The following is a 13,883-nucleotide window of genomic DNA, read 5'->3' as shown; positions in this document are numbered from 1 at the left end:
CTTTGCATGTCTGCAATCACTGGATTAGCATGATCCAACTCTTCTTGCAGATACACAATCCTCTGAGATTGTTTATAGCCTTCCATTGATAAGATATTTCTCTTTAGGTAGTTAAACCCTTTTCCAAGATTCAAGCTCTAATACCAATTGTTAGGCCCAATATGGAAAGCTAATGTACTGAGAGGGGAGGGGTGAATCTTGAATAATAACTTTACTGTTATGCATAAACAAAATAGTGTAGTAACATAAAATAAAGTTAAAACAAATAGATAACAATCATACATGATTCACTCCATAACACATATATTTTGGTTATGCAGAAACTCTTGGTTAGAGAGAAAAAGTGTGGTGGGGATGGCACCCACAACTTCACTACTGCAATAATAAATAATGCTCAGTTAGAGCTACATTTAGCTATTTCTGATAGCATACCCTATTAGGAGTAACAAGATCTATTAGATCTACCTTGCTAAAGGATTTTACAACATTTATTCTGAATGCTGCACCTAGTTAGAGGCTTTACAATTTATAGACTTGATTAGAGTCTTTTACCCTGTTAAAGGTTTCTCTTTCAACTTCACAATATTACAATAAAATCATTACAAATATCTGCAACTTTACATCTGAAATGTTATAGCAAATTCTATGTGCTCAGAATAGATTACCTTGCTTATAGCATACCTCGGTAACCCATATAGTAACTCGGTAATCCCTTTTGTTTACTCTATTCTTCGACTGTTCTCTAAAAACCTTCTCGATTACCTCTGTGTCTCTATAATAGTCTTCCTTCATGCATACATACACTTCACTAATGCTATATAAATAGATCTTCTTAAAACGGTGATCCAATTCATTGTATCGATCTTACAAACAAGATTCCTCGAATGAATAAATAAGCAAAATATTTCATTGGTTAGATTGTCCTTAAAATCATACACAATCTTCTGGTGCAATTTCCAATGTAATAATGGTTAGATGTGCCTCGATGTTGTAACACGTTTTCATATGCATGTCTAGATTCAATGTATCTGGTAACATGTTTCACTTGGTGTGTCATCTTTGCTGCTCGGTAGTCTCAAAAAGATACTCAGTAGATAGCTCGGTGTATACTGTGTTTTGTGGCTGCTTTCCTCTATAACCGACTAGACTGTGTATACCAACTTCTCTATGTGTATTGACTGCATGATTCGGTAGTATTAACTAACTAGAATATATAGTATGACTTTGAATATAAAAACTAATGGCAACTTGATAAGTAGTAACACATGCAACCTAATACCACATTTCTACTTCACCCTTATGCATAAACGAGTAATCTATCATCAGAAATATAATGACTACTTAGTTCAACACATTTTACTAGTTTGACATAAAGCACTAAACCATCACATGAAAGGCATCACACATGACACACTAATTTTTCACGTGGAAACCCAACTGGGAAAAACCACAATGGGGATGAGTACCCACAAGCTGTTCTTGAACTCTTTTGAAGTTTGCTCTATTAGGAGCCTAGTCTGATTAGAGACTTTTACAATAGGTTGTGCTAGGAACCGATCCTACTAGGGATCACTCGGTTAAGGGATGGCTAAATACCCGGTTAGAGGTTAAAACCCTGTTAAAGGTTACCTCACAAGAGGATTTGAAGAACTCATTGAATTGAGTCACCTTGTTAAAGGATTTACAGAAAAGCCTATTAAAGCTACTTGGTTAAGGGATTTTCAAACTGTTAAAATGGTTAGAGGTCAACAGGTAATACACTGATCTGATAACAACACTCAATGCCAAGGCAAATTGACTTCAACTCCTTTTCTTCTGCAATCACAGTCTGCATGTATCAACACACTTCTCTGTTCTGGCAAGAATCAAGTATCGCTCACTAGGATACAAACATACCATTTGCCAACAACTTCAAAATGAAATACAACATCGACCTTATAGGAAACAGATAGGTCGGAAGCATAAACCCTAAACCCTAAACATTTAGGTTTTACAATCCAGTTGGTTCAATCCTAACCATTAGTCATTCTGCATCGAATACAACAGTCTTGAATAAATCTCAAGATGTTCTCCAACATTCATTCTTTGCCACTCCAGGAAGCTAATAACTCATCACACACTCTCCACCATTTACAAAGACTTCGCACATTCCTGAGGTAGATAGGATCACTCTCCATGCAAGATCCTCAAGGAAATTCTTCACATGCACAAGGCTGACATGGCAACACTGTCTGGTCTTCATACAATGCTAACTCATCACAAGATGTCATCGGTTGAATCGCACAAGATTGGAATGAATCAACTAGAAACCCTGAAGCTAAGACTACCAACTAGTAGTCATGAAACCCCAATACAAAACTTCCATTTACCGGTTCTTATTCCAACATACCGGTTCACCTTGAATAAACATACCGCTTCACTTTTTCACAAATACCAGTTTACATCATCATACCGGTTCTCTTGCCAGTTTGCTTACTACACCATACTAGTTCATACTTTAGCATATTGACATCAATGACAACATACAATATCATCATGTCATCATGCTCTGCACATATGCCAACAATCTCCCCCTTTGGCATTGATGGCAATATACAAAGATATCTTGTTGCTTCCGCTTCACATCTTCTCCCCAATACTGTAGATATATTGCCCACTTCACATCTTCTCCCCCTTTGACAACAATGCCAGAGTGGAGGCATACACATATATGTTCCACTATGTTGCTCCCCCTAAGGAGTAGCATCCTTCAACACACCAATCCTGAAAAAGATATATCAATGTAAGATCTGATTGATGTGGAGCACAAACCTTTAGTTCACCTCTTGAAGGGGAAATACCTCTAATTCACCTCTTAAATAGGTAAAGGTAGCCTTTGGTAAAGGCTTGGTGAATATGCCCGCTAACTGCTCCTTACTGGAAACATGTTCCAATGCAACTTCTTTGTTATGAACCTTTTCCCTCAAGAAGTGATACTTGAGCTCGAAGTTCTTGGTTGTAGCATGTAGAACCGGATTCTTGGAGATGTTAATTGCACTTATGTTGTCACAAAATATACTTATCAGTTCAGATACAGGAACTTTGAAGCCATTTAATACATGATTCATCCAAATTGTCTGGGTATAGTTCATAAATGCTACAACATACTCCGCTTCTACTGTAGACTAAGAGATACAACTCTACTTCTTACTTATCCATGAGACTAGTCATCTATAAAAATATTCAGGTTGAAATCATTATTGTATGGATACCATAATCCATAGTCACTAGTTCCCTTCAGATATCTCAGAATCCGCTTGACTGCTACCAAGTGGGATTCTCTTGGGCTTTTTTGGAACCATGTAGTAATACCCACTGCAAGTGCAATGTCTGGTTTGCTATGTACTACATAGTGCAATTTACCAATCATTGATTGGTATTTCTTCTCATTTACCAACCCTGAGTCATCCTCTTTTGATAATTTACAACTGGTCACCATTGGTGTACCAACTGGTTTGTTGTCTTCCATGCTAGAAGTCTTCAATACCTCTTTGACATACTTGGATTGAGTGATAAATATTCCATCTTTCATTTGTTGAATTTGTAGTCTAATGAAGAACTTAATCTCCCCTATAAGTGACATCTCAAACTCCTTTTTCATCTCATTTGCAAAATCTTGACTCATCTTGTCATCTCCTCGAAAAATTATGTCATCAACAAATACCTCACAGATTAGAATCTGATCTCCTTCTGACTTCAGATAGATATTGCTATCTTCACTTGTTCTCTCAAATCCAATCTTCATAAGATGGGAGTACAAGCATTCATACCATGCTCTAGGTGCCTTCTTTAGTCCATACAAGGCTTTATGTAGCCTGCACACCATGTCAATGCCTTCTGATAGGGCAAACCCATCTAGTTGCTCTATATACACCTCCTCTTCTAGTATTACATTCAGGAATGCAGATTTTACATCCATTTGATATACTTTGAATCCCTTGAATGTTGCATATACAAAAAGCATACAGACTCCTTCCAATCTAGCTACATGAGCAAAGGTTTCTCCATAATCCTCTCCTTCTTATTGAGCATATCCTTTGCACACCAGTCTGGCTTTGTTTCTTACCACTTTTCCATCTTCATTCAGCTTATTTCTAAAAACCTATTTGGTGCCTATGACATTTTTATGCTCAGGTCTGGGTACCAGAGACCATGTACCATTCTTTTATATCTGGTCAAGTTCCTCTTCCCTTTCCTTGATCCAGTCTTCATCTTTATGTGCCTCTCTGAATATTTTAGTCTCAAATTCAGAGATCATGCAAGAGTTTTCTCTGACCTTTCTTCTTGTAAGAATTCCTACATCCTTGTCTCCTATGATCTGCTTTGGATTCGTGATTCAGCTTTACATACCTAGGAATGATCTTAGTTGTTTCCTCCTACTTTTCTTCTTCATCCTTATCTTCATCAGCATCGACACCTACCAGTGTAGGAGCACTGTTACTAGTGCTAGGCTGGTTTGCAACCGGTTCCCAGTAGGTTACTACCGATTCATCTCCTACTTTCTCACTGTCAGTTTCCTCAGGTTTCTTAGAGGTTTCATCAATTCTAACATTAATGCTTTCTAAAATTCTCTTAGTCCTATTGTTGAAACATTTAAGTTCTTTTCTCTTTGTGGAATACCCTAGGAATATTCCCTCATCACATTTAGCATCAAACTTGCTCTGATGTTCACTCCTGTTGATATAACATTTGCTACCAAACACTCTAAAGTAGCTTACCACTGGTGTCTTACCTATCCAATACTCATAAGGTGTTTTATCCTTACCCTTTTTGATGAGTACCCAGTTCATTGGGTAGACTGCAGTGCTCACCGCTTCTCTCCAAAAAGTGTGAGGAATTTTTCCTTGGATCAATATTGTTCTGGCTATTTCAACTACAATCCGGTTGTTTCTCTCTACTAGGCCATTCTGCTGTGGAGTCTGGAGGGAAGACAATTTCCTCTTGATGTCGTTCTCTTCACAGTACTTGTTGACTTCACCAGAAGTGAATTCTCCTCCTTGATCAGTTCTCAGGCACTTAATCCTCTTACCGCTTTGTTTTTCAACCAGTGCTCTGAAGGCTTTAAAATTTCCAAAGGCTTCAGACTTGTCCTTCAATAATGTGACCCACATCATTCTTGAGAAATCATCAGTAAGAATCATAAAATACCTATCTCCCTGCACACTCCTAGTTTCCATAGGACCACACAAATCAATATGCACAAGATCAATTAAATTGTCTACAGTGAAAGGTTTACCTTTGAAGGTTGAGGAAGACATTTTCCCTAGTTGACACTCTCTGCACAAAGGATTCTCTGGTTTGCTCAGCATAGGCAATCCTCTAACTACCTTGATCTTACTGGTCTTCACAATATTATCAAATTTTACATGGCAAAGTCTCCTGTGCCATATCCAGCGATCCTCAAACTTAGCCATTAGACATGTACTAAGATTAGCTTTTAGCTGAAATAGGTTACCTTTGGTCTGCATATCGGTAGCCATCAGTTCACCATTCTTTCCTTTGATTTTGCACACTCCATTTTTGAATTCTAGAGTGAGTCCATTATCATTCAGTTAAGAAACACTCAAAAGATTGTGTCTGAGACCTTCTACCCAATACACATTGTCAGCACTACTTCTTCCATTCAGAGAGATGGACACTTTGCCTTTTACCATACATGGTTCATCATTACCAAAACAAACCACACAACCATCATACTCTTCCAGAGATAGAAAATTACTCTGGTCACTAGTCATATGGTGAGAACAACCACTGTCAATATTCCACTCATTGTAATTATCAAAGCAGGAGACAAGAGCTTTCTTGTCTGACACATCTTCCTTGACTGCTACAAACACAATATCTTCACTTTCTTCATCTTCTGATTCCTCATCAGTGACACCTTCATCAACTGCTACAAAACAGTTTCTTCAGTTTCCTCCTTTGAACTTCTTGAACCTCTCCAGTTTGTCCTTGTTATCACCATTAGGAAAGTTTACAGCAATATGTCCTATCCTATTGCAAGATAATCATATCAAAGGAAGCTTACCTCTGTGTTTACCGGTTCCCTTAGGAAGACTCTTGGCAAGAAGAGCTTCAAATTCTGTCAGGATCTCCTCATCATCCATTTCTCTACTTTGTATTGGTTCACCGTCGATACTAGCTTATTTGCCCTTTCTAGATGGTGCAGTAGATGCTCTAAAGGCTGATTCAGTCTTTTGAATAGTGCCATCATAATTATTTAGCTCATAAGCTGTCAACTTAGCAATGATGGAGTCTAGGGATACCTTTGTCTTTTATATAGACCTCAATTCCTGAATAGCAGCAACCCTTATTGCATAGACCAGTAATAAGGATCTCAAGACTTTGCTTACAACAGTGGAATCATCTATTATACCACCTACACTCTTGATGTCTCCAATAACAATTTTGATTCTTATTCCATATTGTTGAATGGTCTCTCCTTCAACCATCTGCATGTCTTCAAAATTTCCCTAAGGCTCTCTTCCTTAGCTTGTTTCACATGCTCATCACCACCATAGATATTCTCAAGAGCATCCCATACTTCTTTGGGATTGTCTTTATCCTGAACATCAATAAACTCAATGTCAGATAGACTATTGATTAGGGCTTCCATGACATGCCCATTCTCCTAAATCTCTCTCTTTTGATCATCGGTGAGAGTACTGGTAGGGATAACATAAGCATTCTCAACATAGCTCCAGTGTTGAGCACCCATGCTTCTGATGTATATCTTTATTATGTCCTTCTATATTTTAAAGTTGTCTCTGTTGAACTTTGGACCTTCCCTCTTCATCATTAGAGCAGGGTCTTTTCCTCAAGCGGTTAAGCTTACAACATAGAGGACCTGGAAGACGCTCTGATACCAATTGATGAATAAATGATAAATAGTTAGTACCAAACCGGTACTGAGAGGGGAGGTGAATCAGTATAGGCAAAAACACTTTTCCTCAACTAGTTTGACTACACACAGTGCACTTTGACTGAAAGCACTAACACCGGTCTAAACCAGATTAGTACTGTTAAAACATAGTAAGAATGTGAAAGACTTAAACCAGCAACCCTTAGCTTTCCATACAACCTAATACCACATTTCTACTTCACCCTTATGCATAAACAAGTAATCTATCATCAAGAATATAAAGACTACTTAGTTCAACACATTTTACCAGTTTGACATAAAGCACTAAACCATCACATGAAAGGCATCACACATGACACACTGATTTTTCATGTGGAAACCCAACTAGAAAAAACCACGGTGGGGATGAATACCCACAAGCTATTCTTGAACTCTTTTGAAGTTTGCTCTATTAGGAGCCTAGTCCGGTTAGAGACTTTTACAATAGATTCTGCTAGGAACCGATCCTGCTAGGGATCACCCGGTTAAGGGATGGCTAAATACCCGGTTAAAGGTTAAAACCTTGTTAAAGGTCACCTCGCAAGAGGATTTGAAGAACTCATTGAATTGAGTCAGCCTGTTAAAGGATTTACAAAAAATCCTGTTAAAGCTACCCGATTAAGGGATTTTCCAACTATTGAAATGGTTAGAGGTCAACAGGTAATACACTGATATGATAACAACACTCAATGCCAAGGCAGATCCACTTCAACTCCTTTTCTTCTGCATCACACTCTGCAAGTATCAACACACTTCTCTAGTCTGGCAAGAATCAAGTATCGCTCACTGGGATACACACATACCATTTGCCAATAAATTCAAAATGAAAAACATCATCGACCTTATAAGAAACAGATAGGTCGGAAGCATAAAACCTAAACCCTAAACATTTAGGTTTTACAATCCAGTCGGTTCAATTCTGACTGTTAGTCACACTGCATCAAATACAACACTCTTGAACATATCTCAAGACGTTCTCCAATGTTCATTCTTTACCGCTCCAGGAAGCTGATAACTCATCACTCGCTCTCCACTGTTTATAGAGACTTCACACATTCCTGAGGTAGATAGGATCACTCTCCATGCAAGATCCTCAAGGAAATTCTTCACGTGCACAAGGCTGATGTGGCAACACTATGTGGTCTTCATACAATGCTAACTCATCACAAGATGTCATCGATTGAATCGCACAAGCTTGGAATGCATCAACTGGAAACCCTGAAGCTGAGACTACCAATCGGTAGTCATGAAACCCCAATACAAAACTTCCATTTAGCGGTTCTTATTCTAACATACCAGTTCACCTTGAACAAACATACTGCTTCACTTTTTCACAAATACCGGTTTACATCATCATACTGGTTGTCTTGCTAGTTTGCTTACTACACCATACCATTGCATACTTCATCATATTGAAATCAATGAAAACATACAATATCATCATGTCATCATGCTCTCCACATATGCCAATAGATGATACACCGGTCTTTGACACTAAAGGTATCACATGTGATGATACAAATCCTAATCTAAAATACTTTTTACCATGAATGTAGATACTCAGGAAGTAAATATTATTGTGGATAAGGATAGTATAGAGGTTAAGGATGATAATGTTGACAATGGCAACATAGCTCAGAAATCGGTAGAGACTGTTGAGGTTGAGATCCCAACTCAAACTGAGCAACCATCGATACAGGAAAACCTACTGAAGGAAAAGATGCTGGCACAAGGTCACCGGAGACAGAGATACTGACAGATGAACTTACTAAAAAAACTACAGAGGCAGAGGTACATACTAAGGTAGAGAAACCAATAATCAGTGAGACACCTAAACAATCAGATAAACCCTTACAGGTTGAAATGCAAACTCAGACTGATCCATCAGAGGTAAACACAAGCAAAATGGTTACTAGTGATGGAAGCACAGAGGTAATAAAGGTAACTGATCAGACATCTGGCACTTCAATAAGTGAATTCAGACCTACAAATGTTACTGAAGTACTTTTAGATTCAATCAAGAAGATAACAGATTGCAATGCATTGGCCTACAAGGCAATTGATGATACTTGTAAAGCGGAAAAATCGAACCCTAGTCGTTCTCCCCTCCCCAACTCCAAGGAGAGAGAAGGGAGAGTCACTAGGGTTGATGGTTTTCACTTAGGAGGGACTTTACATTCAAAAGAGGGGTTGAAACCCACAAGATCCAATCCCATGCAATGCAAGATTGGATTCTATATGAGTTTCAAGGGTTGTGATAGCAAGGATACCCTCTTTTGTAAAGAATGTAAATAGAAAGATTGAACTAGGAATGCACGTAGAAGCAAGAAAGATTCACTTATAAATAGAGATAGGGATATGATATGAAGCTACGAACCTGGAATTAGCAATAAAATGTTGAGACGGCGCTGTCCTGCAAATTTGAGCAAAAGTTGATGGGATGATGGCGCCCGGTGTGCACACGGTCCTCCGAAAAATCCGCAAAATGAAGGTGGATCTGTTCGTCTCTGCACAAGGATTCCAGATCTTCAATTACAGCCGCGTACCTGCAACCTACACATAGAAAAGCGAAGACAATTGGGGGGTTAGGGATTAGGGGTTTGCCCTTAGGTCAAACCCCGGTTTTGGAATTAACCAGGAAATGAGAAATGCTATAAATGTAATGTAAAACAAGTACTAATACCTTGTTGTAAGGATGTTTGTATCCTTATATGCGAAGGTATAGATGTTGTTGTATGTTGTATGTTGTATGTTGTATGTTGTATGTGATCTCCTCTTCAATGGTTGAATCCTTGTCTTGAATGCAACACTTAGCCTTGAATGGAGACTTAGAATAATCAATTGCTTGAAGGAATGCTTGAATGCTTGAATGCTTGAATGTTTGAATATTGTCTTCGCCTCTTGTATACATATGTCCTCCTCCCTTTTTGAGAGAGGAAATGTAGTTTATATACTTGCCAATTAGGGTTAAAAGACTGATTTTCCCGACCTTAGGCCGACCAGGAAATGTTATTTTCCAAATTGCAAACAAAAAGGCCCGAAGTCCCATAGGAGACAGGGCCCAAAATAGGGCCAAGGACCAGGGCGCTGGGCGCCATGGTCCTGGGGGACCGGGGTGCTGGGCGCCCTAGTCCTGAAGGACCAGGGCGCTGGGCACTCTGGTCCCACCTCCCGGGACAGCAGGGTGCAAGGAGGATCAGGCCAGGGTGCTGGAAAAATGCAGTTTTTGATGTCATGAACAAGTTTCGGGGTCTCCATTCAGGTTTAGTGTTGCATCGCCATCGTGAAGACCCAAATGCAGTCGAAATTGCAAGTGTCACAATTTTAGGATGCTACATTTAGCCCCCACTTTAGCGGGAGTATAAGCGTACGCTCATACTTCCGGTAAAGTACAAGGAAACAATATTGAAAAACTTTCACCACGTCAAAGGAGGCAAGATACACCAAGCCCCCAGTGGACTAAGGATCTTACGACTTCAATTGACAAAGTAAAAGGGAAGATCATGAGGGAGAACCATGACTGTCAGTAGTAAGGTTCGCTCACTATGAGTCATGCAAGAAAGATATCAAAAATTTTCAAGGCAAGGCTAAATTTGCCAAGAAATTTTCAAGTATCTTGAAAAGATATGAACGGGATGTATGCCCCCCTACGTTAAAGCGATCGCACATGCCTCACCGGGGGTGATTGCTTTAAGGTAGTGATACATATAAGAAATGAGAAAGGAGCACGTTATCACAAGGATTTAGCCCCCAAGTGTGAGATAGGCCCAAGGATAATAGGCACAACACAAAGCACAAGGTGACTTCGCTTTCCTCGGGGTCAGTATGCTGTATGATAATTCATGTATATCATATGTATGTATGCATAAATGTTCTTCATTCCCCAATCAAGGAAGGTCACCTAGAAGAAGGGAACACATGTGTCTTTTGAGTCAACATGAGAGAGATCAAGAGATCTCAATGTTTTGCATCGTCCTCAAGTAGACAACACTAAGGAAAACAAATAGAAGAATGAGAATAACATATAGAAGAAGTAACAAAAAAAAATAGAGGAGGAGAGAATCTGCTATGCTAATGAAACTAGTCTAGCACGTCATCTACCCCCCGATCTTGCTGATCAATGTTTCGAGAAGGTAGGAAACATGCTAGAGGAGGAACATCCAACACAGCAGATGGAGCTATCACAAGATCCAAACAAGGGCTATGTTCATGTTCCGAGCCATGTTGTTCTTGTCTAGGAGCTAGGATAAGTGCTTTAGAAAATGCGTTAGATAAATGGTTATCAACATCAACATATTCATATTCACTATCAGAATGAATAGGAGTAACATTTTCATCATGAATAATATTTTCAGCTATATCATCATCAAGATTTATAAAAATAGGATCTTTAACTTGCACAGGATCAAGACCGTCATGCATCTTATGTTTAGGAGATTTTGGCTCAATTTTCGACTGAGGAGAAAATGGAATAATACTGGCTGAAGGTGTTTTTGGGGATTGCAAAGTTTGAGAAGCAGCTGCCTGAGCTCTAAGATGATGCTTTCGTCGGCGTTCACGTGCAGAATGATTTCGTCGAGTCTTAGTAGGAAGTTGCGAAGATTGAGGAGGAGGAACGTTCTCATCCTTATCACTTGGGTGTTTAGGTTGTGGTCTCTTAGGTTGAACAATAGGAGAAGAGGAAGGTCTCTTCTCTCCATAAGAGGAAGGAGGAGGAACTACTCCATATAAGGGAGGAATATTCGGTTTAGGAAGGAGACCAAGTCCATCATGACGAGGAGGTATAGGTCTACTTTTAGGAAGTTTATTAGATATAGGCATAGTCACATCCATAGGAATGGGTTGGGAATCTTCTTGAGGAAAGACATTAGTTTTATCTTTTAAAGGAAGAACTTCCTTCTCAAGAATGATAGGAATATCAAGTTTGGGTGTTCTAGGTTCACTTAGAGATAGGATCATATCTTTTTTCCACTTTTGATAAGATTTGAAAAGATGATCACTTCGCGGAGGAAGAGATTGGAATTGTTTAGGCCAAAAGTAATCAATAGGAACGCTAGAAGTTCTTTCAGCTGGTTTAAAGAGACTATGATTGATAGTAACAACTTCACCATTATGGGGAAATTTCAAGCACTTGTGAATAGGAGAAGAAATAGCTTTCATGGAAGATAGCCAAGGATAGCCTAGCTTCACACGAAATTGTTCGGATGATGGAATAATAGCAAAGCTCACATCAAGGGATTTGTTATGGACCTCAATAGGTGATGTAATAGAACCAATTGCAGGAGAAGAAAATGCATCAAATAGTTTCACAACCACATTTGTTTCGTCATAGATAACTTGATTCAATTGCAAAGTAAAAAGAAACTCTTCAGTAATGACATTAACCATGCAAGAAGGATCAATAAGCACTCCACGACAAGGTGTATTTTTGACTTTTGCAACTATATATAAAGGACCATCAGGTGCCCTGATAGTTTCACTAGAATCAAATGTGATGGAAGGTTCTTTAGAGATTTTCTGCTGCTCCACAAAGTTAATCACATTCGGAGTCATAGACACAAGATCATCAGGTGAGACAGAGGAATCAGTAGTATCAATCGCATTAGAGGTATGAGAAGGCAATGGATCAGTAAAAATCTGAAGATTTCGGTTAGGAGGAGCTACAGATGTATTGCCTTTATCATTCACTCCAGAAACAGAGATAGTATTATTATCAATCAAATCTTGAATTTTCCCCTTTAAAGCAAAACATTTTTTAGTAGCATGCCCAGGTTGACGATGAAATTGACAAAAAGATTTGTTATCAAAATAAGGTGAAGTAATCTTTGTAGGATCAATTTGCCTTATAGGAGGAAGAGTAAGCACATTTTGTTCCAATAACTTATTCATAATACTATGCAATGATTCATTCAAAGGAGTAAACTTTCTTTCTTTCTTGAAAAACTTAGAAATAGGAGGCACACCTGATGCTGCATTCACATTGTTGTTGATGATGTTTTCATTGAATTTAATGGACTCTCTGTTCGGTTTAAACTTCCCAAATGGTTGTTGACTACTATCACCCTTATCACTCGGAGCCATAGGATGTGATTGTTCCATTTGACTCACAGTCAGTTGATAATTGTGAAGAGTTGCGCACAACTGTTGGAAAGAAGTAAACTCAGAAAACAGGAGTTTTTCTCTAATGTCTTTTTGTAAATTAGAAATAAAGATTCTTTGAATATCATTGTCAGGCACTGGAAAGGAAACTTGAGCATACAAATGCTTATATCTACCAATGAAATCAGTCACTTTTTCTTTAACACCTTGTTTACAATGCATTAAATCAATCAAAGTAACTTTAGGACTTATATTGTTTTGAAATTGTTGAATGAAAGCATTTGCAAGTTGTTAGAAAGAAGAAATAGAATAAGAAGGCAACGAGCAATACCATTGTAGGGCTTTATCTCTTAATGTTCTAGTAAACAGTTTTGCAAGCAACCTTTGGTCATAAGCAAAATCAGTGCATATTGTTTGAAAGGTCTTAACATGTGTTAGAGGATCACCCTTACCATTATAAAGCTCCAAAAAAGGAATTTCAACATGTTTAGGGGGAATAGCTCAGACAATGTCAAGAGAAAGTGGGCTCACAACATGAAATGTGGGCACACTAAACTTAGATTGATTCATAGAGGCAATTTGTTGCTGTAAAGAAGAGACAGTTTGTGCAAGATTGTTAATGGTCGCTTCAGTCGACGAGTTCATATTAGACGTGTTAGATTGTGATGGAGGTGTTATGTTATTGAAAGAAGGTAGAGAGTAAGGTGGTGGGACACTATGATAGTTAGTCATAGGAGATGATTGGACAGGAGGAACACTACAAGGAGGAATGGAATGGTTAAATGAATTGCCCCCTTGCGTCATGTTCATTTGTGGAGATATAATAGGAACACTTATTGAAGGA

Source organism: Cryptomeria japonica, chromosome 3, assembly GCF_030272615.1.
Source record: "Cryptomeria japonica chromosome 3, Sugi_1.0, whole genome shotgun sequence".
NCBI classification, from domain to species: Eukaryota; Viridiplantae; Streptophyta; class Pinopsida; order Cupressales; family Cupressaceae; genus Cryptomeria; species Cryptomeria japonica.
This window is presented reverse-complemented; position numbering follows the sequence as displayed.